Source organism: Petromyzon marinus, chromosome 23 (genome assembly GCF_048934315.1).
Source record: "Petromyzon marinus isolate PM22_M1 ecotype Great Lakes invasive population chromosome 23, UKy_Petmar_22M1.pri1.0, whole genome shotgun sequence".
Taxonomy (NCBI): Eukaryota; Metazoa; Chordata; class Hyperoartia; order Petromyzontiformes; family Petromyzontidae; genus Petromyzon; species Petromyzon marinus.
Genome location: NC_133689.1, coordinates 13,172,418 through 13,195,000, shown reverse-complemented (window position 1 = coordinate 13,195,000; position 22,583 = coordinate 13,172,418). Strand labels below are relative to the sequence as shown.

Here is a 22,583-nt window from a genome sequence, read left to right as displayed (position 1 = left end):
TGCACCTGTCAATTTCACGTCGATATGGTGTACTGCATTGGGATCAATATTTTTTGTAAAATACTGTTTGATGCCACTCTTTCGGGGCTAAACCAGGAGCTCAGAATAAACGTTTTCACGAGCGATGACCTTCAGGAGTATATTTGAATGTTGATTGTTTTATACATATGAGTGTTCGACAGGTCTCTGCAAGCACGGCCTACGACCATATCACCCTGAATGCGCCCGATCTCGTCTGATCTCGGAAGCTAAGCATGGTCGAGCCTGGTTAGTACTTGGATGGGAGACTGCCTGGGAATACCAGGTGTTGTAGGCTTTTGCATTATTGTATCTGGATGGGTCGCTTTTTACACTTCGACTCATCCAGTGAGTGCACCTGCCAATTTCACGTCGATATGGTGTACTGCATTGGGATCAATATTTTTTGTAATATAATGTTTGATGCCACTCTTTCGGGGCTCAACCAGGAGCTCAGAAACAGGTCCCTGCAGAGTGGGCTGGTAGGACAAGTCTCTGCGCTGTCTATTACTGATTTTATACACCCAACAGCACGAGATTTCACTTCGTTAAAGTATTGAAAGGGGACGGACGGACGGACGGACACATTCATCTATTGCAGGCTGGTACACTCAGTTTACAACTTCGTTTCTACCAGTATAAAGGTTTTTTGAGCGATGACCTCCAGAAGTATAGTTGAATGTTGATTGTTTAATACATCTGAATGTGCGACAGGTCTTTCCAAGCATGGCCTACGACCATATCACCCTGAATGCGCCCGATCTCATCTGATCTCGGAAGCTAAGCACGGTCGAGTCTGGTTAGTACTTGCATGGGAGACTGCCTGGGAATACCAGGTGTTGTAGGCTTTTGTATATTTGGATCTGGATGGCACACTTTTTACACTTCGACTCATGCAGTGAGTGCACCTGTCAATTTCACGTCGATATGGTGTACTGCATTGGGATCAATATTTTTTGTAAAATACTGTTTGATGCCACTCTTTCGCGGCTAAACCAGGAGCTCAGAATAAACGTTTTCACGAGCGATGACCTCCAGGAGTATAGTTGAATGTTGATTGTTTTATACATATGAGTGTTCGACAGGTCTCTGCAAGCACGGCCTACGACCATATCACCCTGAATGCGCCCGATCTCGTCTGATCTCGGAAGCTAAGCATGGTCGAGCCTGGTTAGTACTTGGATGGGAGACTGCCTGGGAATACCAGATGTTGTAGGCTTTTGCATTATTGTATCTGGATGGGTCGCTTTTTACACTACGACTCATCCAGTGAGTGCACCTCCCAATTTCAAGTCGATATGGTGTACTGCATTGGGATCAATATTTTTTGTAATATAATGTTTGATGCAATTCTTTCGGGGCTCAACCAGGAGCTCAGAAACAGGTCCCTGCAGAGTGGGCTGGTAGGACAAGTCTCTGCGCTGTCTATTACTGATTTTATACACGCAACAGCACGAGATTTCACTTCGTTAAAGTATTGAAAGGGGACGGACGGACGGACACATTAATCTATTGCAGGCTGGTACACTCAGTTTACAACTTCGTTTCTACCAGTATTAAGGTTTTTTGAGCGATGACCTCCAGAAGTATAGTTGAATGTTGATTGTTTAATACATCTGAATGTGCGACAGGTCTGTCCAAGCATGGCCTACGACCATCTCACCCTGAATGCGCGCGATCTCGTTTGATCTCAGAAGATAAGCAGGGTCGAGCCTGGTTAGTACTTGGATGGGAGACTGCCTGGGAATACCAGGTGTTGTAGGCTTTTGCATTGTTGTATCTGGATGGGTCGCTTTTTACACTTCGACTCATCCAGTTAGTGCACCTGCCAATTTCACGTCGATATGGTGTACTGCATTGGGATCAATAATTTTTTGCAAAATACTGTTTGATGCCACTCTTTCGGGGCTAAACCAGGAGCTCAGAATAAACGTTTTCACGAGCGATGACCTCAAGGAGTATAGTTGAATGTTGATTGTTTTATACATATGAGTGTTCGACAGGTCTCTGCAAGCACGGCCTACGACCATATCACCCTGAATGCGCCCGATCTCGTCTGATCTCGGAAGCTAAGCATGGTCGAGCCTGGTTAGTACTTGGATGGGAGACTGCCTGGGAATACCAGGTATTGTAGGCTTTTGCATTGTTGTATCTGGATGGGTCGCTTTTTACACTTCGACTCAACCAGTTAGTGCACCTGCCAATTTCACGTCGATATGGTGTACTGCATTTGGGATCAATATTTTTTGTAATATAATGTTTGATGCCACTCTTTCGGGGCTCAACCAGGAGCTCAGAAACAGATCCCTGCAGAGTGGGCTGGTAGGACAAGTCTCTGCGCTGTCTATTACTGATTTTATACACCCAACAGCACGAGATTTCACTTCGTTAAAGTATTGAAAGGGGACGGACGGACGGACGGACACATTAATCTATTGCAGGCTGGTACACTCAGTTTACAACTTCGTTTCTACCAGTATAAAGGTTTTTTGAGCGATGACCTCCAGAAGTATAGTTGAATGTTGATTGTTTAATACATCTGAATGTGCGACAGGTCTTTCCAAGCATGGCCTACGACCATATCACCCTGAATGCGCCCGATCTCATCTGATCTCGGAAGCTAAGCACGGTCGAGTCTGGTTAGTACTTGCATGGGAGACTGCCTGGGAATACCAGGTGTTGTAGGCTTTCGTATATTTGGATCTGGATGGCACGCTTTTTACACTTCGACTCATGCAGTGAGTGCACCTGTCAATTTCACGTCGATATGGTGTACTGCATTGGGATCAATATTTTTTGTAAAATACTGTTTGATGCCACTCTTTCGGGGCTAAACCAGGAGCTCAGAATAAACGTTTTCACGAGCGATGACCTTCAGGAGTATATTTGAATGTTGATTGTTTTATACATATGAGTGTTCGACAGGTCTCTGCAAGCACGGCCTACGACCATATCACCCTGAATGCGCCCGATCTCGTCTGATCTCGGAAGCTAAGCATGGTCGAGCCTGGTTAGTACTTGGATGGGAGACTGCCTGGGAATACCAGGTGTTGTAGGCTTTTGCATTATTGTATCTGGATGGGTCGCTTTTTACACTTCGACTCATCCAGTGAGTGCACCTGCCAATTTCACGTCGATATGGTGTACTGCATTGGGATCAATATTTTTTGTAATATAATGTTTGATGCCACTCTTTCGGGGCTCAACCAGGAGCTCAGAAACAGGTCCCTGCAGAGTGGGCTGGTAGGACAAGTCTCTGCGCTGTCTATTACTGATTTTATACACCCAACAGCACGAGATTTCACTTCGTTAAAGTATTGAAAGGGGACGGACGGACGGACACATTCATCTATTGCAGGCTGGTACACTCAGTTTACAACTTCGTTTCTACCAGTATAAAGGTTTTTTGAGCGATGACCTCCAGAAGTATAGTTGAATGTTGATTGTTTAATACATCTGAATGTGCGACAGGTCTTTCCAAGCATGGCCTACGACCATATCACCCTGAATGCGCCCGATCTCATCTGATCTCGGAAGCTAAGCACGGTCGAGTCTGGTTAGTACTTGCATGGGAGACTGCCTGGGAATACCAGGTGTTGTAGGCTTTTGTATATTTGGATCTGGATGGCACACTTTTTACACTTCGACTCATGCAGTGAGTGCACCTGTCAATTTCACGTCGATATGGTGTACTGCATTGGGATCAATATTTTTTGTAAAATACTGTTTGATGCCACTCTTTCGGGGCTAAACCAGGAGCTCAGAATAAACGTTTTCACGAGCGATGACCTTCAGGAGTATATTTGAATGTTGATTGTTTTATACATATGAGTGTTCGACAGGTCTCTGCAAGCACGGCCTACGACCATATCACCCTGAATGCGCCCGATCTCGTCTGATCTCGGAAGCTAAGCATGGTCGAGCCTGGTTAGTACTTGGATGGGAGACTGCCTGGGAATACCAGGTGTTGTAGGCTTTTGCATTATTGTATCTGGATGGGTCGCTTTTTACACTTCGACTCATCCAGTGAGTGCACCTGCCAATTTCACGTCGATATGGTGTACTGCATTGGGATCAATATTTTTTGTAATATAATGTTTGATGCCACTCTTTCGGGGCTCAACCAGGAGCTCAGAAACAGGTCCCTGCAGAGTGGGCTGGTAGGACAAGTCTCTGCGCTGTCTATTACTGATTTTATACACCCAACAGCACGAGATTTCACTTCGTTAAAGTATTGAAAGGGGACGGACGGACGGACGGACACATTCATCTATTGCAGGCTGGTACACTCAGTTTACAACTTCGTTTCTACCAGTATAAAGGTTTTTTGAGCGATGACCTCCAGAAGTATAGTTGAATGTTGATTGTTTAATACATCTGAATGTGCGACAGGTCTTTCCAAGCATGGCCTACGACCATATCACCCTGAATGCGCCCGATCTCATCTGATCTCGGAAGCTAAGCACGGTCGAGTCTGGTTAGTACTTGCATGGGAGACTGCCTGGGAATACCAGGTGTTGTAGGCTTTTGTATATTTGGATCTGGATGGCACACTTTTTACACTTCGACTCATGCAGTGAGTGCACCTGTCAATTTCACGTCGATATGGTGTACTGCATTGGGATCAATATTTTTTGTAAAATACTGTTTGATGCCACTCTTTCGCGGCTAAACCAGGAGCTCAGAATAAACGTTTTCACGAGCGATGACCTCCAGGAGTATAGTTGAATGTTGATTGTTTTATACATATGAGTGTTCGACAGGTCTCTGCAAGCACGGCCTACGACCATATCACCCTGAATGCGCCCGATCTCGTCTGATCTCGGAAGCTAAGCATGGTCGAGCCTGGTTAGTACTTGGATGGGAGACTGCCTGGGAATACCAGGTGTTGTAGGCTTTTGCATTATTGTATCTGGATGGGTCGCTTTTTACACTACGACTCATCCAGTGAGTGCACCTCCCAATTTCAAGTCGATATGGTGTACTGCATTGGGATCAATATTTTTTGTAATATAATGTTTGATGCAATTCTTTCGGGGCTCAACCAGGAGCTCAGAAACAGGTCCCTGCAGAGTGGGCTGGTAGGACAAGTCTCTGCGCTGTCTATTACTGATTTTATACACGCAACAGCACGAGATTTCACTTCGTTAAAGTATTGAAAGGGGACGGACGGACGGACACATTAATCTATTGCAGGCTGGTACACTCAGTTTACAACTTCGTTTCTACCAGTATAAAGGTTTTTTGAGCGATGACCTCCAGAAGTATAGTTGAATGTTGATTGTTTAATACAGCTGAATGTGCGACAGGTCTGTCCAAGCATGGCCTACGACCATCTCACCCTGAATGCGCGCGATCTCGTTTGATCTCGGAAGATAAGCAGGGTCGAGCCTGGTTAGTACTTGGATGGGAGACTGCCTGGGAATACCAGGTGTTGTAGGCTTTTGCATTGTTGTATCTGGATGGGTCGCTTTTTACACTTCGACTCATCCAGTTAGTGCACCTGCCAATTTCACGTCGATATGGTGTACTGCATTGGGATCAATAATTTTTTGCAAAATACTGTTTGATGCCACTCTTTCGGGGCTAAACCAGGAGCTCAGAATAAACGTTTTCACGAGCGATGACCTCAAGGAGTATAGTTGAATGTTGATTGTTTTATACATATGAGTGTTCGACAGGTCTCTGCAAGCACGGCCTACGACCATATCACCCTGAATGCGCCCGATCTCGTCTGATCTCGGAAGCTAAGCATGGTCGAGCCTGGTTAGTACTTGGATGGGAGACTGCCTGGGAATACCAGGTGTTGTAGGCTTTTGCATTGTTGTATCTGGATGGGTCGCTTTTTACACTTCGACTCAACCAGTTAGTGCACCTGCCAATTTCACGTCGATATGGTGTACTGCATTTGGGATCAATATTTTTTGTAATATAATGTTTGATGCCACTCTTTCGGGGCTCAACCAGGAGCTCAGAAACAGATCCCTGCAGAGTGGGCTGGTAGGACAAGTCTCTGCGCTGTCTATTACTGATTTTATACACCCAACAGCACGAGATTTCACTTCGTTAAAGTATTGAAAGGGGACGGACGGACGGACGGACACATTAATCTATTGCAGGCTGGTACACTCAGTTTACAACTTCGTTTCTACCAGTATAAAGGTTTTTTGAGCGATGACCTCCAGAAGTATAGTTGAATGTTGATTGTTTAATACATCTGAATGTGCGACAGGTCTTTCCAAGCATGGCCTACGACCATATCACCCTGAATGCGCCCGATCTCATCTGATCTCGGAAGCTAAGCACGGTCGAGTCTGGTTAGTACTTGCATGGGAGACTGCCTGGGAATACCAGGTGTTGTAGGCTTTCGTATATTTGGATCTGGATGGCACGCTTTTTACACTTCGACTCATGCAGTGAGTGCACCTGTCAATTTCACGTCGATATGGTGTACTGCATTGGGATCAATATTTTTTGTAAAATACTGTTTGATGCCACTCTTTCGGGGCTAAACCAGGAGCTCAGAATAAACGTTTTCACGAGCGATGACCTTCAGGAGTATATTTGAATGTTGATTGTTTTATACATATGAGTGTTCGACAGGTCTCTGCAAGCACGGCCTACGACCATATCACCCTGAATGCGCCCGATCTCGTCTGATCTCGGAAGCTAAGCATGGTCGAGCCTGGTTAGTACTTGGATGGGAGACTGCCTGGGAATACCAGGTGTTGTAGGCTTTTGCATTATTGTATCTGGATGGGTCGCTTTTTACACTTCGACTCATCCAGTGAGTGCACCTGCCAATTTCACGTCGATATGGTGTACTGCATTGGGATCAATATTTTTTGTAATATAATGTTTGATGCCACTCTTTCGGGGCTCAACCAGGAGCTCAGAAACAGGTCCCTGCAGAGTGGGCTGGTAGGACAAGTCTCTGCGCTGTCTATTACTGATTTTATACACCCAACAGCACGAGATTTCACTTCGTTAAAGTATTGAAAGGGGACGGACGGACGGACGGACACATTCATCTATTGCAGGCTGGTACACTCAGTTTACAACTTCGTTTCTACCAGTATAAAGGTTTTTTGAGCGATGACCTCCAGAAGTATAGTTGAATGTTGATTGTTTAATACATCTGAATGTGCGACAGGTCTTTCCAAGCATGGCCTACGACCATATCACCCTGAATGCGCCCGATCTCATCTGATCTCGGAAGCTAAGCACGGTCGAGTCTGGTTAGTACTTGCATGGGAGACTGCCTGGGAATACCAGGTGTTGTAGGCTTTTATATATTTGGATCTGGATGGCACACTTTTTACACTTCGACTCATGCAGTGAGTGCACCTGTCAATTTCACGTCGATATGGTGTACTGCATTGGGATCAATATTTTTTGTAAAATACTGTTTGATGCCACTCTTTCGGGGCTAAACCAGGAGCTCAGAATAAACGTTTTCACGAGCGATGACCTTCAGGAGTATATTTGAATGTTGATTGTTTTATACATATGAGTGTTCGACAGGTCTCTGCAAGCACGGCCTACGACCATATCACCCTGAATGCGCCCGATCTCGTCTGATCTCGGAAGCTAAGCATGGTCGAGCCTGGTTAGTACTTGGATGGGAGACTGCCTGGGAATACCAGGTGTTGTAGGCTTTTGCATTATTGTATCTGGATGGGTCGCTTTTTACACTTCGACTCATCCAGTGAGTGCACCTGCCAATTTCACGTCGATATGGTGTACTGCATTGGGATCAATATTTTTTGTAATATAATGTTTGATGCCACTCTTTCGGGGCTCAACCAGGAGCTCAGAAACAGGTCCCTGCAGAGTGGGCTGGTAGGACAAGTCTCTGCGCTGTCTATTACTGATTTTATACACCCAACAGCACGAGATTTCACTTCGTTAAAGTATTGAAAGGGGACGGACGGACGGACGGACACATTCATCTATTGCAGGCTGGTACACTCAGTTTACAACTTCGTTTCTACCAGTATAAAGGTTTTTTGAGCGATGACCTCCAGAAGTATAGTTGAATGTTGATTGTTTAATACATCTGAATGTGCGACAGGTCTTTCCAAGCATGGCCTACGACCATATCACCCTGAATGCGCCCGATCTCATCTGATCTCGGAAGCTAAGCACGGTCGAGTCTGGTTAGTACTTGCATGGGAGACTGCCTGGGAATACCAGGTGTTGTAGGCTTTTGTATATTTGGATCTGGATGGCACACTTTTTACACTTCGACTCATGCAGTGAGTGCACCTGTCAATTTCACGTCGATATGGTGTACTGCATTGGGATCAATATTTTTTGTAAAATACTGTTTGATGCCACTCTTTCGCGGCTAAACCAGGAGCTCAGAATAAACGTTTTCACGAGCGATGACCTCCAGGAGTATAGTTGAATGTTGATTGTTTTATACATATGAGTGTTCGACAGGTCTCTGCAAGCACGGCCTACGACCATATCACCCTGAATGCGCCCGATCTCGTCTGATCTCGGAAGCTAAGCATGGTCGAGCCTGGTTAGTACTTGGATGGGAGACTGCCTGGGAATACCAGGTGTTGTAGGCTTTTGCATTATTGTATCTGGATGGGTCGCTTTTTACACTACGACTCATCCAGTGAGTGCACCTCCCAATTTCAAGTCGATATGGTGTACTGCATTGGGATCAATATTTTTTGTAATATAATGTTTGATGCAATTCTTTCAGGGCTCAACCAGGAGCTCAGAAACAGGTCCCTGCAGAGTGGGCTGGTAGGACAAGTCTCTGCGCTGTCTATTACTGATTTTATACACGCAACAGCACGAGATTTCACTTCGTTAAAGTATTGAAAGGGGACGGACGGACGGACGGACACATTAATCTATTGCAGGCTGGTACACTCAGTTTACAACTTCGTTTCTACCAGTATAAAGGTTTTTTGAGCGATGACCTCCAGAAGTATAGTTGAATGTTGATTGTTTAATACATCTGAATGTGCGACAGGTCTTTCCAAGCATGGCCTACGACCATATCACCCTGAATGCGCCCGATCTCATCTGATCTCGGAAGCTAAGCACGGTCGAGTCTGGTTAGTACTTGCATGGGAGACTGCCTGGGAATACCAGGTGTTGTAGGCTTTCGTATATTTGGATCTGGATGGCACGCTTTTTACACTTCGACTCATGCAGTGAGTGCACCTGTCAATTTCACGTCGATATGGTGTACTGCATTGGGATCAATATTTTTTGTAAAATACTGTTTGATGCCACTCTTTCGGGGCTAAACCAGGAGCTCAGAATAAACGTTTTCACGAGCGATGACCTTCAGGAGTATATTTGAATGTTGATTGTTTTATACATATGAGTGTTCGACAGGTCTCTGCAAGCACGGCCTACGACCATATCACCCTGAATGCGCCCGATCTCGTCTGATCTCGGAAGCTAAGCATGGTCGAGCCTGGTTAGTACTTGGATGGGAGACTGCCTGGGAATACCAGGTGTTGTAGGCTTTTGCATTATTGTATCTGGATGGGTCGCTTTTTACACTTCGACTCATCCAGTGAGTGCACCTGCCAATTTCACGTCGATATGGTGTACTGCATTGGGATCAATATTTTTTGTAATATAATGTTTGATGCCACTCTTTCGGGGCTCAACCAGGAGCTCAGAAACAGGTCCCTGCAGAGTGGGCTGGTAGGACAAGTCTCTGCGCTGTCTATTACTGATTTTATACACCCAACAGCACGAGATTTCACTTCGTTAAAGTATTGAAAGGGGACGGACGGACGGACGGACACATTCATCTATTGCAGGCTGGTACACTCAGTTTACAACTTCGTTTCTACCAGTATAAAGGTTTTTTGAGCGATGACCTCCAGAAGTATAGTTGAATGTTGATTGTTTAATACATCTGAATGTGCGACAGGTCTTTCCAAGCATGGCCTACGACCATATCACCCTGAATGCGCCCGATCTCATCTGATCTCGGAAGCTAAGCACGGTCGAGTCTGGATAGTACTTGCATGGGAGACTGCCTGGGAATACCAGGTGTTGTAGGCTTTTGTATATTTGGATCTGGATGGCACACTTTTTACACTTCGACTCATGCAGTGAGTGCACCTGTCAATTTCACGTCGATATGGTGTACTGCATTGGGATCAATATTTTTTGTAAAATACTGTTTGATGCCACTCTTTCGCGGCTAAACCAGGAGCTCAGAATAAACGTTTTCACGAGCGATGACCTCCAGGAGTATAGTTGAATGTTGATTGTTTTATACATATGAGTGTTCGACAGGTCTCTGCAAGCACGGCCTACGACCATATCACCCTGAATGCGCCCGATCTCGTCTGATCTCGGAAGCTAAGCATGGTCGAGCCTGGTTAGTACTTGGATGGGAGACTGCCTGGGAATACCAGGTGTTGTAGGCTTTTGCATTATTGTATCTGGATGGGTCGCTTTTTACACTACGACTCATCCAGTGAGTGCACCTCCCAATTTCAAGTCGATATGGTGTACTGCATTGGGATCAATATTTTTTGTAATATAATGTTTGATGCAATTATTTCGGGGCTCAACCAGGAGCTCAGAAACAGGTCCCTGCAGAGTGGGCTGGTAGGACAAGTCTCTGCGCTGTCTATTACTGATTTTATACACGCAACAGCACGAGATTTCACTTCGTTAAAGTATTGAAAGGGGACGGACGGACGGACACATTAATCTATTGCAGGCTGGTACACTCAGTTTACAACTTCGTTTCTACCAGTATAAAGGTTTTTTGAGCGATGACCTCCAGAAGTATAGTTGAATGTTGATTGTTTAATACAGCTGAATGTGCGACAGGTCTGTCCAAGCATGGCCTACGACCATCTCACCCTGAATGCGCGCGATCTCGTTTGATCTCGGAAGATAAGCAGGGTCGAGCCTGGTTAGTACTTGGATGGGAGACTGCCTGGGAATACCAGGTGTTGTAGGCTTTTGCATTGTTGTATCTGGATGGGTCGCTTTTTAAACTTCGACTCATCCAGTGAGTGCACCTGCCAATTTCACGTCGATATGGTGTACTGCATTGGGATCAATATTTTTTGTAATATAATGTTTGATGCCACTCTTTCGGGGCTCAACCAGGAGCTCAGAAACAGGTCCCTGCAGAGTGGGCTGATAGGACAAGTCTCTGCGCTGTCTATTACTGATTTTATACACCCAACAGCACGAGATTTCACTTCGTTAAAGTATTGAAAGGGGACGGACGGACGGACGGACACATTCATCTATTGCAGGCTGGTACACTCAGTTTACAACTTCGTTTCTACCAGTATAAAGGTTTTTTGAGCGATGACCTCCAGAAGTATAGTTGAATGTTGATTGTTTAATACATCTGAATGTGCGACAGGTCTTTCCAAGCATGGCCTACGACCATATCACCCTGAATGCGCCCGATCTCATCTGATCTCGGAAGCTAAGCACGGTCGAGTCTGGTTAGTACTTGCATGGGAGACTGCCTGGGAATACCAGGTGTTGTAGGCTTTTGTATATTTGGATCTGGATGGCACACTTTTTACACTTCGACTCATGCAGTGAGTGCACCTGTCAATTTCACGTCGATATGGTGTACTGCATTGGGATCAATATTTTTTGTAAAATACTGTTTGATGCCACTCTTTCGCGGCTAAACCAGGAGCTCAGAATAAACGTTTTCACGAGCGATGACCTCCAGGAGTATAGTTGAATGTTGATTGTTTTATACATATGAGTGTTCGACAGGTCTCTGCAAGCACGGCCTACGACCATATCACCCTGAATGCGCCCGATCTCGTCTGATCTCGGAAGCTAAGCATGGTCGAGCCTGGTTAGTACTTGGATGGGAGACTGCCTGGGAATACCAGGTGTTGTAGGCTTTTGCATTGTTGTATCTGGATGGGTCGCTTTTTACACTTCGACTCATCCAGTTAGTGCACCTGCCAATTTCACGTCGATATGGTGTACTGTATTGGGATCAATATTTTTTGTAATATAATGTTTGATGCCACTCTTTCGGGGCTCAACCAGGAGCTCAGAAACAGGTCCCTGCAGAGTGGGCTGGTAGGACAAGTCTCTGCGCTGTCTATTACTGATTTTATACACCCAACAGCACGAGATTTCACTTCGTTAAAGTATTGAAAGGGGACGGACGGACGGACGGACACATTAATCTATTGCAGGCTGGTACACTCAGTTTACAACTTCGTTTCTACCAGTATAAAGGTTTTTTGAGCGATGACCTCCAGAAGTATAGTTGAATGTTGATTGTTTAATACATCTGAATGTGCGACAGGTCTTTACAAGCATGGCCTACGACCATATCACCCTGAATGCGCCCGATCTCATCTGATCTCGGAAGCTAAGCACGGTCGAGTCTGGTTAGTACTTGCATGGGAGACTGCCTGGGAATACCAGGTGTTGTAGGCTTTCGTATATTTGGATCTGGATGGCACGCTTTTTACACTTCGACTCATGCAGTGAGTGCACCTGTCAATTTCACGTCGATATGGTGTACTGCATTGGGATCAATATTTTTTGTAAAATACTGTTTGATGCCACTCTTTCGGGGCTAAACCAGGAGCTCAGAATAAACGTTTTCACGAGCGATGACCTTCAGGAGTATATTTGAATGTTGATTGTTTTATACATATGAGTGTTCGACAGGTCTCTGCAAGCACGGCCTACGACCATATCACCCTGAATGCGCCCGATCTCGGCTGATCTCGGAAGCTAAGCATGGTCGAGCCTGGTTAGTACTTGGATGGGAGACTGCCTGGGAATACCAGGTGTTGTAGGCTTTTGCATTATTGTATCTGGATGGGTCGCTTTTTACACTTCGACTCATCCAGTGAGTGCACCTGCCAATTTCACGTCGATATGGTGTACTGCATTGGGATCAATATTTTTTGTAATATAATGTTTGATGCCACTCTTTCGGGGCTCAACCAGGAGCTCAGAAACAGGTCCCTGCAGAGTGGGCTGGTAGGACAAGTCTCTGCGCTGTCTATTACTGATTTTATACACCCAACAGCACGAGATTTCACTTCGTTAAAGTATTGAAAGGGGACGGACGGACGGACACATTCATCTATTGCAGGCTGGTACACTCAGTTTACAACTTCGTTTCTACCAGTATAAAGGTTTTTTGAGCGATGACCTCCAGAAGTATAGTTGAATGTTGATTGTTTAATACATCTGAATGTGCGACAGGTCTTTCCAAGCATGGCCTACGACCATATCACCCTGAATGCGCCCGATCTCATCTGATCTCGGAAGCTAAGCACGGTCGAGTCTGGTTAGTACTTGCATGGGAGACTGCCTGGGAATACCAGGTGTTGTAGGCTTTTGTATATTTGGATCTGGATGGCACACTTTTTACACTTCGACTCATGCAGTGAGTGCACCTGTCAATTTCACGTCGATATGGTGTACTGCATTGGGATCAATATTTTTTGTAAAATACTGTTTGATGCCACTCTTTCGCGGCTAAACCAGGAGCTCAGAATAAACGTTTTCACGAGCGATGACCTCCAGGAGTATAGTTGAATGTTGATTGTTTTATACATATGAGTGTTCGACAGGTCTCTGCAAGCACGGCCTACGACCATATCACCCTGAATGCGCCCGATCTCGTCTGATCTCGGAAGCTAAGCATGGTCGAGCCTGGTTAGTACTTGGATGGGAGACTGCCTGGGAATACCAGGTGTTGTAGGCTTTTGCATTATTGTATCTGGATGGGTCGCTTTTTACACTACGACTCATCCAGTGAGTGCACCTCCCAATTTCAAGTCGATATGGTGTACTGCATTGGGATCAATATTTTTTGTAATATAATGTTTGATGCAATTCTTTCGGGGCTCAACCAGGAGCTCAGAAACAGGTCCCTGCAGAGTGGGCTGGTAGGACAAGTCTCTGCGCTGTCTATTACTGATTTTATACACGCAACAGCACGAGATTTTACTTCGTTAAAGTATTGAAAGGGGACGGACGGACGGACACATTAATCTATTGCAGGCTGGTACACTCAGTTTACAACTTCGTTTCTACCAGTATAAAGGTTTTTTGAGCGATGACCTCCAGAAGTATAGTTGAATGTTGATTGTTTAATACAGCTGAATGTGCGACAGGTCTGTCCAAGCATGGCCTACGACCATCTCACCCTGAATGCGCGCGATCTCGTTTGATCTCGGAAGATAAGCAGGGTCGAGCCTGGTTAGTACTTGGATGGGAGACTGCCTGGGAATACCAGGTGTTGTAGGCTTTTGCATTGTTGTATCTGGATGGGTCGCTTTTTACACTTCGACTCATCCAGTTAGTGCACCTGCCAATTTCACGTCGATATGGTGTACTGCATTGGGATCAATAATTTTTTGCAAAATACTGTTTGATGCCACTCTTTCGGGGCTAAACCAGGAGCTCAGAATAAACGTTTTCACGAGCGATGACCTCAAGGAGTATAGTTGAATGTTGATTGTTTTATACATATGAGTGTTCGACAGGTCTCTGCAAGCACGGCCAACGACCATATCACCCTGAATGCGCCCGATCTCGTCTGATCTCGGAAGCTAAGCATGGTCGAGCCTGGTTAGTACTTGGATGGGAGACTGCCTGGGAATACCAGGTGTTGTAGGCTTTTGCATTGTTGTATCTGGATGGGTCGCTTTTTACACTTCGACTCAACCAGTTAGTGCACCTGCCAATTTCACGTCGATATGGTGTACTGCATTTGGGATCAATATTTTTTGTAATATAATGTTTGATGCCACTCTTTCGGGGCTCAACCAGGAGCTCAGAAACAGATCCCTGCAGAGTGGGCTGGTAGGACAAGTCTCTGCGCTGTCTATTACTGATTTTATACACCCAACAGCACGAGATTTCACTTCGTTAAAGTATTGAAAAGGGACGGACGGACGGACGGACACATTAATCTATTGCAGGCTGGTACACTCAGTTTACAACTTCGTTTCTACCAGTATAAAGGTTTTTTGAGCGATGACCTCCAGAAGTATAGTTGAATGTTGATTGTTTAATACATCTGAATGTGCGACAGGTCTTTCCAAGCATGGCCTACGACCATATCACCCTGAATGCGCCCGATCTCGTCTGATCTCGGAAGCTAAGCATGGTCGAGCCTGGTTAGTACTTGGATGGGAGACTGCCTGGGAATACCAGGTGTTGTAGGCTTTTGCATTATTGTATCTGGATGGGTCGCTTTTTACACTACGACTCATCCAGTGAGTGCACCTCCCAATTTCAAGTCGATATGGTGTACTGCATTGGGATCAATATTTTTTGTAATATAATGTTTGATGCAATTCTTTCGGGGCTCAACCAGGAGCTCAGAAACAGGTCCCTGCAGAGTGGGCTGGTAGGACAAGTCTCTGCGCTGTCTATTACTGATTTTATACACGCAACAGCACGAGATTTTACTTCGTTAAAGTATTGAAAGGGGACGGACGGACGGACACATTAATCTATTGCAGGCTGGTACACTCAGTTTACAACTTCGTTTCTACCAGTATAAAGGTTTTTTGAGCGATGACCTCCAGAAGTATAGTTGAATGTTGATTGTTTAATACAGCTGAATGTGCGACAGGTCTGTCCAAGCATGGCCTACGACCATCTCACCCTGAATGCGCGCGATCTCGTTTGATCTCGGAAGATAAGCAGGGTCGAGCCTGGTTAGTACTTGGATGGGAGACTGCCTGGGAATACCAGGTGTTGTAGGCTTTTGCATTGTTGTATCTGGATGGGTCGCTTTTTACACTTCGACTCATCCAGTTAGTGCACCTGCCAATTTCACGTCGATATGGTGTACTGCATTGGGATCAATAATTTTTTGCAAAATACTGTTTGATGCCACTCTTTCGGGGCTAAACCAGGAGCTCAGAATAAACGTTTTCACGAGCGATGACCTCAAGGAGTATAGTTGAATGTTGATTGTTTTATACATATGAGTGTTCGACAGGTCTCTGCAAGCACGGCCTACGACCATATCACCCTGAATGCGCCCGATCTCGTCTGATCTCGGAAGCTAAGCATGGTCGAGCCTGGTTAGTACTTGGATGGGAGACTGCCTGGGAATACCAGGTGTTGTAGGCTTTTGCATTGTTGTATCTGGATGGGTCGCTTTTTACACTTCGACTCAACCAGTTAGTGCACCTGCCAATTTCACGTCGATATGGTGTACTGCATTTGGGATCAATATTTTTTGTAATATAATGTTTGATGCCACTCTTTCGGGGCTCAACCAGGAGCTCAGAAACAGATCCCTGCAGAGTGGGCTGGTAGGACAAGTCTCTGCGCTGTCTATTACTGATTTTATACACCCAACAGCACGAGATTTCACTTCGTTAAAGTATTGAAAAGGGACGGACGGACGGACACATTAATCTATTGCAGGCTGGTACACTCAGTTTACAACTTCGTTTCTACCAGTATAAAGGTTTTTTGAGCGATGACCTCCAGAAGTATAGTTGAATGTTGATTGTTTAATACATCTGAATGTGCGACAGGTCTTTCCAAGCATGGCCTACGACCATATCACCCTGAATGCGCCCGATCTCATCTGATCTCGGAAGCTAAGAACGGTCGAGTCTGGTTAGTACTTGCATGGGAGACTGCCTGGGAATACCAGGTGTTGTAGGCTTTCGTATATTTGGATCTGGATGGCACGCTTTTTACACTTCGACTCATGCAGTGAGTGCACCTGTCAATTTCACGTCGATATGGTGTACTGCATTGGGATCAATATTTTTTGTAAAATACTGTTTGATGCCACTCTTTCGGGGCTAAACCAGGAGCTCAGAATAAACGTTTTCACGAGCGATGACCTTCAGGAGTATATTTGAATGTTGATTGTTTTATACATATGAGTGTTCGACAGGTCTCTGCAAGCACGGCCTACGACCATATCACCCTGAATGCGCCCGATCTCGTCTGATCTCGGAAGCTAAGCATGGTCGAGCCTGGTTAGTACTTGGATGGGAGACTGCCTGGGAATACCAGGTGTTGTAGGCTTTTGCATTATTGTATCTGGATGGGTCGCTTTTTACACTTCGACTCATCCAGTGAGTGCACCTGCCAATTTCACGTCGATATGGTGTACTGCATTGGGATCAATATTTTTTGTAATATAATGTTTGATGCCACTCTTTCGGGGCTCAACCAGGAGCTCAGAAACAGGTCCCTGCAGAGTGGGCTGGTAGGACAAGTCTCTGCGCTGTCTATTACTGATTTTATACACCCAACAGCACGAGATTTCACTTCGTTAAAGTATTGAAAGGGGACGGACGGACGGACGGACACATTCATCTATTGCAGGCTGGTACACTCAGTTTACAACTTCGTTTCTACCAGTATAAAGGTTTTTTGAGCGATGACCTCCAGAAGTATAGTTGAATGTTGATTGTTTAATACATCTGAATGTGCGACAGGTCTTTCCAAGCATGGCCTACGACCATATCACCCTGAATGCGCCCGATCTCATCTGATCTCGGAAGCTAAGCACGGTCGAGTCTGGTTAGTACTTGCATGGGAGACTGCCTGGGAATACCAGGTGTTGTAGGCTTTTGTATATTTGGATCTGGATGGCACACTTTTTACACTTCGACTCATGCAGTGAGTGCACCTGTCAATTTCACGTCGATATGGTGTACTGCATTGGGATCAATATTTTTTGTAAAATACTGTTTGATGCCACTCTTTCGCGGCTAAACCAGGAGCTCAGAATAAACGTTTTCACGAGCGATGACCTCCAGGAGTATAGTTGAATGTTGATTGTTTTATACATATGAGTGTTCGACAGGTCTCTGCAAGCACGGCCTACGACCATATCACCCTGAATGCGCCCGATCTCGTCTGATCTCGGAAGCTAAGCATGGTCGAGCCTGGTTAGAACTTGGATGGGAGACTGCCTGGGAATACCAGGTGTTGTAGGCTTTTGCATTATTGTATCTGGATGGGTCGCTTTTTACACTACGACTCATCCAGTGAGTGCACCTCCCAATTTCAAGTCGATATGGTGTACTGCATTTGGGATCAATATTTTTTGTAATATAATGTTTGATGCCACTCTTTCGGGGCTCAACCAGGAGCTCAGAAACAGATCCCTGCAGAGTGGGCTGGTAGGACAAGTCTCTGCGCTGTCTATTACTGATTTTATACACCCAACAGCACGAGATTTCACTTCGTTAAAGTATTGAAAGGGGACGGACGGACGGACGGACACGTTAATCTATTGCAGGCTGGTACACTCAGTTTACAACTTCGTTTCTACCAGTATAAAGGTTTTTTGAGCGATGACCTCCAGAAGTATAGTTGAATGTTGATTGTTTAATACATCTGAATGTGCGACAGGTCTTTCCAAGCATGGCCTACGACCATATCACCCTGAATGCGCCCGATCTCATCTGATCTCGGAAGCTAAGCACGGTCGAGTCTGCTTAGTACTTGCATGGGAGACTGCCTGGGAATACCAGGTGTTGTAGGCTTTTGTATATTTGGATCTGGATGGCACGCTTTTTACACTTCGACTCATGCAGTGAGTGCACCTGTCAATTTCACGTCGATATGGTGTACTGCATTGGGATGAATATTTTCTTGTAAAATAATATTTGATGCCACTCTTTCGGGGCTCAACCAGGAGCTCAGATTAAAGGTTTTATGAGCGATGACCTCGACAAGTATAGTTGAATGTTGATTGTTTTATACATCTGAATGTGCGACAGGTCTTTCCAAGCATGGCCTACGACCATATCACCCTGAATGCGCCCGATCTCGTCTGATCTCGGAAGCTAAGCATGGTCGAGCCTGGTTAGTACTTGGATGGGAGACTGCCTGGGAATACCAGGTGTTGTAGGCTTTTGCATTGTTGTATATGGATGGGTCGCTTTTTACACTTCGACTCATCCAGTGAGTGCACCTGCCAATTTCACGTCGATATGGTGTACTGCATTGGGATCAATATTTTTTGTAATATAATGTTTGATGCCACTCTTTCGGGGCTCAACCAGGAGCTCAGAAACAGGTCCCTGCAGAGTGGGCTGGTAGGACAAGTCTCTGCACTGTCTATTACTGATTTTATACACCCAACAGCACGAGATTTCACTTCGTTAAAGTATTGAAAGGGGACGGACGGACGGACGGACACATTCATCTATTGCAGGCTGGTACACTCAGTTTACAACTTCGTTTCTACCAGTATAAAGGTTTTTTGAGCGATGACCTCCAGAAGTATAGTTGAATGTTGATTGTTTAATACATCTGAATGTGCGACAGGTCATTCCAAGCATGGCCTACGACCATCTCACCCTGAATGCGCCCGATCTCGTCTGATCTCAGAAGCTAAGCAGAGTCGAGCATGGTTAGTACTTGGATGGGAGACTGCCTGGGAATACCAGGTGTTGTAGGCTTTTGCATTGTTGTATCTGGATGGGTCGCTTTTTACACTTCGACTCATCCAGTTAGTGCACCTGCCAATTTCACGTCGATATGGTGTACTGCATTGGGATCAATATTTTTTGTAAAATACTGTTTGATGCCACTCTTTCAGGGCTAAACCAGGAGCTCAGAATAAACGTTTTCACGAGCGATGACCTCCAGGAGTATAGTTGAATGTTGATTGTTTTATACATATGAGTGTTCGACAGGTCTCTGCGAGCACGGCCTACGACCATATCACCCTGAATGTGCCCGATCTCGTCTGATCTCAGAAGCTAAGCATGGTCGAGCCTGGTTAGTACTTGGATGGGAGACTGCCTTGGAATACCAGGTGTTGTAGGCTTTTGCATTGTTGTATCTGGATGGGTCGCTTTTTACACTTCCACTCATCCAGTGAGTGCACCTGCCAATTTCACGTCGATATGGTGTACTGCATTGGGATCAATATTTTTTGTAATATAATGTTTAATGCCACTCTTTCGGGGCTCAACCAGGAGCTCAGAAACAGATCCCTGCAGAGTGGGCTGGTAGGACAAGTCTCTGCGCTGTCTATTACTGATTTTATACACCCAACAGCACGAGATTTCACTTCGTTAAAGTATTGAAAGGGGACGGACGGACGGACACATTAATCTATTGCAGGCTGGTACACTCAGTTTACAACTTCGTTTCTACCAGTATAAAGGTTTTTTGAGCGATGACCTCCAGAAGTATAGTTGAATGTTGATTGTTTAATACATCTGAATGTGCGACAGGTCTTTCCAAGCATGGCCTACGACCATATCACCCTGAATGCGCCCGATCTCATCTGATCTCGGAAGCTAAGCACGGTCGAGTCTGGTTAGTACTTGCATGGGAGACTGCCTGGGAATACCAGGTGTTGTAGGCTTTTGTATATTTGGATCTGGATGGCACGCTTTTTACACTTCGACTCATGCAGTGAGTGCACCTGTCAATTTCACGTCGATATGGTGTACTGCATTGGGATCAATATTTTTTGTAAAATACTGTTTGATGCCACTCTTTCGCGGCTAAACCAGGAGCTCAGAATAAACGTTTTCACGAGCGATGACCTCCAGGAGTATAGTTGAATGTTGATTGTTTTATACATATGAGTGTTCGACAGGTCTCTGCAAGCACGGCCTACGACCATATCACCCTGAATGCGCCCGATCTCGTCTGATCTCGGAAGCTAAGCATGGTCGAGCCTGGTTAGTACTTGGATGGGAGACTGCCTGGGAATACCAGGTGTTGTAGGCTTTTGCATTATTGTATCTGGATGGGTCGCTTTTTACACTACGACTCATCCAGTGAGTGCACCTCCCAATTTCAAGTCGATATGGTGTACTGCATTGGGATCAATATTTTTTGTAATATAATGTTTGATGCAATTCTTTCGGGGCTCAACCAGGAGCTCAGAAACAGGTCCCTGCAGAGTGGGCTGGTAGGACAAGTCTCTGCGCTGTCTATTACTGATTTTATACACGCAACAGCACGAGATTTCACTTCGTTAAAGTATTGAAAGGGGACGGACGGACGGACACATTCATCTATTGCAGGCTGGTACACTCAGTTTACAACTTCGTTTCTACCAGTATAAAGGTTTTTTGAGCGATGACCTCCAGAAGTATAGTTGAATGTTGATTGTTTAATACATCTGAATGTGCGACAGGTCTTTCCAAGCATGGCCTACGACCATCTCACCCTGAATGCGCCCGATCTCGTCTGATCTCGGAAGCTAAGCAGAGTCGAGCATGGTTAGTACTTGGATGGGAGACTGCCTGGGAATACCAGGTGTTGTAGGCTTTTGCATTGTTGTATCTGGATGGGTCGCTTTTTACACTTTGACTCATCCAGTTAGTGCACCTGCCAATTTCACGTCGATATGGTGTACTGCATTGGGATCAATATTTTTTGTAAAATACTGTTTGATGCCACTCTTTCAGGGCTAAACCAGGAGCTCAGAATAAACGTTTTCACGAGCGATGACCTCCAGGAGTATAGTTGAATGTTGATTGTTTTATACATATGAGTGTTCGACAGGTCTCTGCGAGCACGGCCTACGACCATATCACCCTGAATGTGCCCGATCTCGTCTGATCTCAGAAGCTAAGCATGGTCGAGCCTGGTTAGTACTTGGATGGGAGACTGCCTTGGAATACCAGGTGTTGTAGGCTTTTGCATTGTTGTATCTGGATGGGTCGCTTTTTACACTTCCACTCATCCACTGAGTGCACCTGCCAATTTCACGTCGATATGGTGTACTGCATTGGGATCAATATTTTTTGTAATATAATGTTTGATGCCACTCTTTCGGGGCTCAACCAGGAGCTCAGAAACAGATCCCTGCAGAGTGGGCTGGTAGGACAAGTCTCTGCGCTGTCTATTACTGATTTTATACACCCAACAGCACGAGATTTCACTTCGTTAAAGTATTGAAAGGGGACGGACGGACAGACACATTAATCTATTGCAGGCTGGTACACTCAGTTTACAACTTCGTTTCTACCAGTATAAAGGTTTTTTGAGCGATGACCTCCAGAAGTATAGTTGAATGTTGATTGTTTAATACATCTGAATGTGCGACAGGTCTTTCCAAGCATGGCCTACGACCATATCACCCTGAATGCGCCCGATCTCATCTGATCTCGGAAGCTAAGCACGGTCGAGTCTGGTTAGTACTTGCATGGGAGACTGCCTGGGAATACCAGGTGTTGTAGGCTTTTGTATATTTGGATCTGGATGGCACGCTTTTTACACTTCTACTCATGCAGTGAGTGCACCTGTCAATTTCACGTCGATATGGTGTACTGCATTGGGATGAATATTTTCTTGTAAAATAATGTTTGATGCCACTCTTTCGGGGCTCAACCAGGAGCTCAGATTAAAGGTTTTATGAGCGATGACCTCGAGAAGTATAGTTGAATGTTGATTGTTTTATACATCTGAATGTGCGACAGGTCTTTCCAAGCATGGCCTACGACCATATCACCCTGAATGCGCCCGATCTCGTCTGATCTCGGAAGCTAAGCATGGTCGAGCCTGGTTAGTACTTGGATGGGAGACTGCCTGGGAATACCAGGTGTTGTAGGCTTTTGCATTGTTGTATATGG

At 45.3% G+C, this 22,583-nt stretch overlaps 48 non-coding genes and 1 pseudogene across 48 annotated transcripts; all 49 read left to right on the top strand.

Moving 5' to 3' along the window:
- Positions 1-197: 197 nt before the first annotated feature.
- LOC142928116 (5S ribosomal RNA) lies at positions 198-316 on the top strand. The gene has a single exon (XR_012944893.1). It is a non-coding gene; the product is annotated as a 5S ribosomal RNA (ribosomal RNA).
- A 431-nt stretch (positions 317-747) lies between these two features.
- LOC142926637 (5S ribosomal RNA) lies at positions 748-866 on the top strand. Its single transcript, XR_012943561.1, has one exon. It is a non-coding gene; the product is annotated as a 5S ribosomal RNA (ribosomal RNA).
- Positions 867-1,118: 252 nt separating this feature from the next.
- On the top strand, positions 1,119-1,237 carry LOC142926722 (5S ribosomal RNA). The gene has a single exon (XR_012943646.1). It is a non-coding gene; the product is annotated as a 5S ribosomal RNA (ribosomal RNA).
- Positions 1,238-1,664: 427 nt separating this feature from the next.
- LOC142927817 (5S ribosomal RNA) lies at positions 1,665-1,783 on the top strand. Its single transcript, XR_012944741.1, has one exon. It is a non-coding gene; the product is annotated as a 5S ribosomal RNA (ribosomal RNA).
- Positions 1,784-2,036: 253 nt separating this feature from the next.
- LOC142925991 (5S ribosomal RNA) lies at positions 2,037-2,155 on the top strand. Its single transcript, XR_012942915.1, has one exon. It is a non-coding gene; the product is annotated as a 5S ribosomal RNA (ribosomal RNA).
- Positions 2,156-2,587: 432 nt separating this feature from the next.
- On the top strand, positions 2,588-2,706 carry LOC142926636 (5S ribosomal RNA). Its single transcript, XR_012943560.1, has one exon. It is a non-coding gene; the product is annotated as a 5S ribosomal RNA (ribosomal RNA).
- Positions 2,707-2,958: 252 nt separating this feature from the next.
- Positions 2,959-3,077, top strand: LOC142928106 (5S ribosomal RNA). Its single transcript, XR_012944892.1, has one exon. It is a non-coding gene; the product is annotated as a 5S ribosomal RNA (ribosomal RNA).
- A 427-nt stretch (positions 3,078-3,504) lies between these two features.
- On the top strand, positions 3,505-3,623 carry LOC142926634 (5S ribosomal RNA). Its single transcript, XR_012943558.1, has one exon. It is a non-coding gene; the product is annotated as a 5S ribosomal RNA (ribosomal RNA).
- Positions 3,624-3,875: 252 nt separating this feature from the next.
- LOC142928095 (5S ribosomal RNA) lies at positions 3,876-3,994 on the top strand. Its single transcript, XR_012944891.1, has one exon. It is a non-coding gene; the product is annotated as a 5S ribosomal RNA (ribosomal RNA).
- Positions 3,995-4,425: 431 nt separating this feature from the next.
- Positions 4,426-4,544, top strand: LOC142926633 (5S ribosomal RNA). Its single transcript, XR_012943557.1, has one exon. It is a non-coding gene; the product is annotated as a 5S ribosomal RNA (ribosomal RNA).
- Positions 4,545-4,796: 252 nt separating this feature from the next.
- Positions 4,797-4,915, top strand: LOC142928084 (5S ribosomal RNA). Its single transcript, XR_012944890.1, has one exon. It is a non-coding gene; the product is annotated as a 5S ribosomal RNA (ribosomal RNA).
- A 427-nt stretch (positions 4,916-5,342) lies between these two features.
- On the top strand, positions 5,343-5,461 carry LOC142926959 (5S ribosomal RNA). The gene has a single exon (XR_012943883.1). It is a non-coding gene; the product is annotated as a 5S ribosomal RNA (ribosomal RNA).
- A 253-nt stretch (positions 5,462-5,714) lies between these two features.
- On the top strand, positions 5,715-5,833 carry LOC142928073 (5S ribosomal RNA). Its single transcript, XR_012944889.1, has one exon. It is a non-coding gene; the product is annotated as a 5S ribosomal RNA (ribosomal RNA).
- Positions 5,834-6,265: 432 nt separating this feature from the next.
- On the top strand, positions 6,266-6,384 carry LOC142926632 (5S ribosomal RNA). The gene has a single exon (XR_012943556.1). It is a non-coding gene; the product is annotated as a 5S ribosomal RNA (ribosomal RNA).
- A 252-nt stretch (positions 6,385-6,636) lies between these two features.
- Positions 6,637-6,755, top strand: LOC142928062 (5S ribosomal RNA). The gene has a single exon (XR_012944888.1). It is a non-coding gene; the product is annotated as a 5S ribosomal RNA (ribosomal RNA).
- A 431-nt stretch (positions 6,756-7,186) lies between these two features.
- Positions 7,187-7,305, top strand: LOC142926631 (5S ribosomal RNA). Its single transcript, XR_012943555.1, has one exon. It is a non-coding gene; the product is annotated as a 5S ribosomal RNA (ribosomal RNA).
- A 252-nt stretch (positions 7,306-7,557) lies between these two features.
- LOC142928051 (5S ribosomal RNA) lies at positions 7,558-7,676 on the top strand. Its single transcript, XR_012944887.1, has one exon. It is a non-coding gene; the product is annotated as a 5S ribosomal RNA (ribosomal RNA).
- A 431-nt stretch (positions 7,677-8,107) lies between these two features.
- On the top strand, positions 8,108-8,226 carry LOC142926630 (5S ribosomal RNA). Its single transcript, XR_012943554.1, has one exon. It is a non-coding gene; the product is annotated as a 5S ribosomal RNA (ribosomal RNA).
- Positions 8,227-8,478: 252 nt separating this feature from the next.
- Positions 8,479-8,597, top strand: LOC142928040 (5S ribosomal RNA). Its single transcript, XR_012944886.1, has one exon. It is a non-coding gene; the product is annotated as a 5S ribosomal RNA (ribosomal RNA).
- A 431-nt stretch (positions 8,598-9,028) lies between these two features.
- On the top strand, positions 9,029-9,147 carry LOC142926629 (5S ribosomal RNA). Its single transcript, XR_012943553.1, has one exon. It is a non-coding gene; the product is annotated as a 5S ribosomal RNA (ribosomal RNA).
- Positions 9,148-9,399: 252 nt separating this feature from the next.
- Positions 9,400-9,518, top strand: LOC142928029 (5S ribosomal RNA). The gene has a single exon (XR_012944885.1). It is a non-coding gene; the product is annotated as a 5S ribosomal RNA (ribosomal RNA).
- A 431-nt stretch (positions 9,519-9,949) lies between these two features.
- Positions 9,950-10,068, top strand: LOC142926749 (5S ribosomal RNA). Its single transcript, XR_012943673.1, has one exon. It is a non-coding gene; the product is annotated as a 5S ribosomal RNA (ribosomal RNA).
- Positions 10,069-10,320: 252 nt separating this feature from the next.
- On the top strand, positions 10,321-10,439 carry LOC142928017 (5S ribosomal RNA). The gene has a single exon (XR_012944883.1). It is a non-coding gene; the product is annotated as a 5S ribosomal RNA (ribosomal RNA).
- A 427-nt stretch (positions 10,440-10,866) lies between these two features.
- LOC142926958 (5S ribosomal RNA) lies at positions 10,867-10,985 on the top strand. The gene has a single exon (XR_012943882.1). It is a non-coding gene; the product is annotated as a 5S ribosomal RNA (ribosomal RNA).
- Positions 10,986-11,416: 431 nt separating this feature from the next.
- Positions 11,417-11,535, top strand: LOC142926628 (5S ribosomal RNA). Its single transcript, XR_012943552.1, has one exon. It is a non-coding gene; the product is annotated as a 5S ribosomal RNA (ribosomal RNA).
- A 252-nt stretch (positions 11,536-11,787) lies between these two features.
- On the top strand, positions 11,788-11,906 carry LOC142928006 (5S ribosomal RNA). Its single transcript, XR_012944882.1, has one exon. It is a non-coding gene; the product is annotated as a 5S ribosomal RNA (ribosomal RNA).
- A 431-nt stretch (positions 11,907-12,337) lies between these two features.
- On the top strand, positions 12,338-12,456 carry LOC142926627 (5S ribosomal RNA). Its single transcript, XR_012943551.1, has one exon. It is a non-coding gene; the product is annotated as a 5S ribosomal RNA (ribosomal RNA).
- A 252-nt stretch (positions 12,457-12,708) lies between these two features.
- LOC142926547 (5S ribosomal RNA) lies at positions 12,709-12,827 on the top strand. Its single transcript, XR_012943471.1, has one exon. It is a non-coding gene; the product is annotated as a 5S ribosomal RNA (ribosomal RNA).
- A 427-nt stretch (positions 12,828-13,254) lies between these two features.
- Positions 13,255-13,373, top strand: LOC142926626 (5S ribosomal RNA). Its single transcript, XR_012943550.1, has one exon. It is a non-coding gene; the product is annotated as a 5S ribosomal RNA (ribosomal RNA).
- A 252-nt stretch (positions 13,374-13,625) lies between these two features.
- LOC142927995 (5S ribosomal RNA) lies at positions 13,626-13,744 on the top strand. Its single transcript, XR_012944881.1, has one exon. It is a non-coding gene; the product is annotated as a 5S ribosomal RNA (ribosomal RNA).
- A 427-nt stretch (positions 13,745-14,171) lies between these two features.
- On the top strand, positions 14,172-14,290 carry LOC142926957 (5S ribosomal RNA). The gene has a single exon (XR_012943881.1). It is a non-coding gene; the product is annotated as a 5S ribosomal RNA (ribosomal RNA).
- A 253-nt stretch (positions 14,291-14,543) lies between these two features.
- On the top strand, positions 14,544-14,662 carry LOC142925949 (5S ribosomal RNA). The gene has a single exon (XR_012942873.1). It is a non-coding gene; the product is annotated as a 5S ribosomal RNA (ribosomal RNA).
- A 432-nt stretch (positions 14,663-15,094) lies between these two features.
- LOC142927984 (5S ribosomal RNA) lies at positions 15,095-15,213 on the top strand. Its single transcript, XR_012944880.1, has one exon. It is a non-coding gene; the product is annotated as a 5S ribosomal RNA (ribosomal RNA).
- A 427-nt stretch (positions 15,214-15,640) lies between these two features.
- LOC142926956 (5S ribosomal RNA) lies at positions 15,641-15,759 on the top strand. Its single transcript, XR_012943880.1, has one exon. It is a non-coding gene; the product is annotated as a 5S ribosomal RNA (ribosomal RNA).
- A 253-nt stretch (positions 15,760-16,012) lies between these two features.
- LOC142927973 (5S ribosomal RNA) lies at positions 16,013-16,131 on the top strand. Its single transcript, XR_012944879.1, has one exon. It is a non-coding gene; the product is annotated as a 5S ribosomal RNA (ribosomal RNA).
- A 428-nt stretch (positions 16,132-16,559) lies between these two features.
- LOC142927546 (5S ribosomal RNA) lies at positions 16,560-16,678 on the top strand. Its single transcript, XR_012944470.1, has one exon. It is a non-coding gene; the product is annotated as a 5S ribosomal RNA (ribosomal RNA).
- Positions 16,679-16,930: 252 nt separating this feature from the next.
- On the top strand, positions 16,931-17,049 carry LOC142927961 (5S ribosomal RNA). Its single transcript, XR_012944877.1, has one exon. It is a non-coding gene; the product is annotated as a 5S ribosomal RNA (ribosomal RNA).
- Positions 17,050-17,480: 431 nt separating this feature from the next.
- Positions 17,481-17,599, top strand: LOC142926625 (5S ribosomal RNA). The gene has a single exon (XR_012943549.1). It is a non-coding gene; the product is annotated as a 5S ribosomal RNA (ribosomal RNA).
- Positions 17,600-17,851: 252 nt separating this feature from the next.
- LOC142927120 (5S ribosomal RNA) lies at positions 17,852-17,970 on the top strand. The gene has a single exon (XR_012944045.1). It is a non-coding gene; the product is annotated as a 5S ribosomal RNA (ribosomal RNA).
- Positions 17,971-18,402: 432 nt separating this feature from the next.
- LOC142927457 (5S ribosomal RNA) lies at positions 18,403-18,521 on the top strand. Its single transcript, XR_012944381.1, has one exon. It is a non-coding gene; the product is annotated as a 5S ribosomal RNA (ribosomal RNA).
- Positions 18,522-18,773: 252 nt separating this feature from the next.
- On the top strand, positions 18,774-18,892 carry LOC142927950 (5S ribosomal RNA). The gene has a single exon (XR_012944874.1). It is a non-coding gene; the product is annotated as a 5S ribosomal RNA (ribosomal RNA).
- Positions 18,893-19,323: 431 nt separating this feature from the next.
- On the top strand, positions 19,324-19,442 carry LOC142928041 (5S ribosomal RNA; annotated as a pseudogene).
- A 252-nt stretch (positions 19,443-19,694) lies between these two features.
- On the top strand, positions 19,695-19,813 carry LOC142927639 (5S ribosomal RNA). The gene has a single exon (XR_012944562.1). It is a non-coding gene; the product is annotated as a 5S ribosomal RNA (ribosomal RNA).
- Positions 19,814-20,240: 427 nt separating this feature from the next.
- On the top strand, positions 20,241-20,359 carry LOC142926623 (5S ribosomal RNA). Its single transcript, XR_012943547.1, has one exon. It is a non-coding gene; the product is annotated as a 5S ribosomal RNA (ribosomal RNA).
- A 252-nt stretch (positions 20,360-20,611) lies between these two features.
- Positions 20,612-20,730, top strand: LOC142927939 (5S ribosomal RNA). The gene has a single exon (XR_012944863.1). It is a non-coding gene; the product is annotated as a 5S ribosomal RNA (ribosomal RNA).
- A 427-nt stretch (positions 20,731-21,157) lies between these two features.
- On the top strand, positions 21,158-21,276 carry LOC142927362 (5S ribosomal RNA). Its single transcript, XR_012944287.1, has one exon. It is a non-coding gene; the product is annotated as a 5S ribosomal RNA (ribosomal RNA).
- A 252-nt stretch (positions 21,277-21,528) lies between these two features.
- On the top strand, positions 21,529-21,647 carry LOC142927638 (5S ribosomal RNA). The gene has a single exon (XR_012944561.1). It is a non-coding gene; the product is annotated as a 5S ribosomal RNA (ribosomal RNA).
- Positions 21,648-22,074: 427 nt separating this feature from the next.
- LOC142926622 (5S ribosomal RNA) lies at positions 22,075-22,193 on the top strand. Its single transcript, XR_012943546.1, has one exon. It is a non-coding gene; the product is annotated as a 5S ribosomal RNA (ribosomal RNA).
- Positions 22,194-22,445: 252 nt separating this feature from the next.
- On the top strand, positions 22,446-22,564 carry LOC142927928 (5S ribosomal RNA). The gene has a single exon (XR_012944852.1). It is a non-coding gene; the product is annotated as a 5S ribosomal RNA (ribosomal RNA).
- Positions 22,565-22,583: the final 19 nt, after the last annotated feature.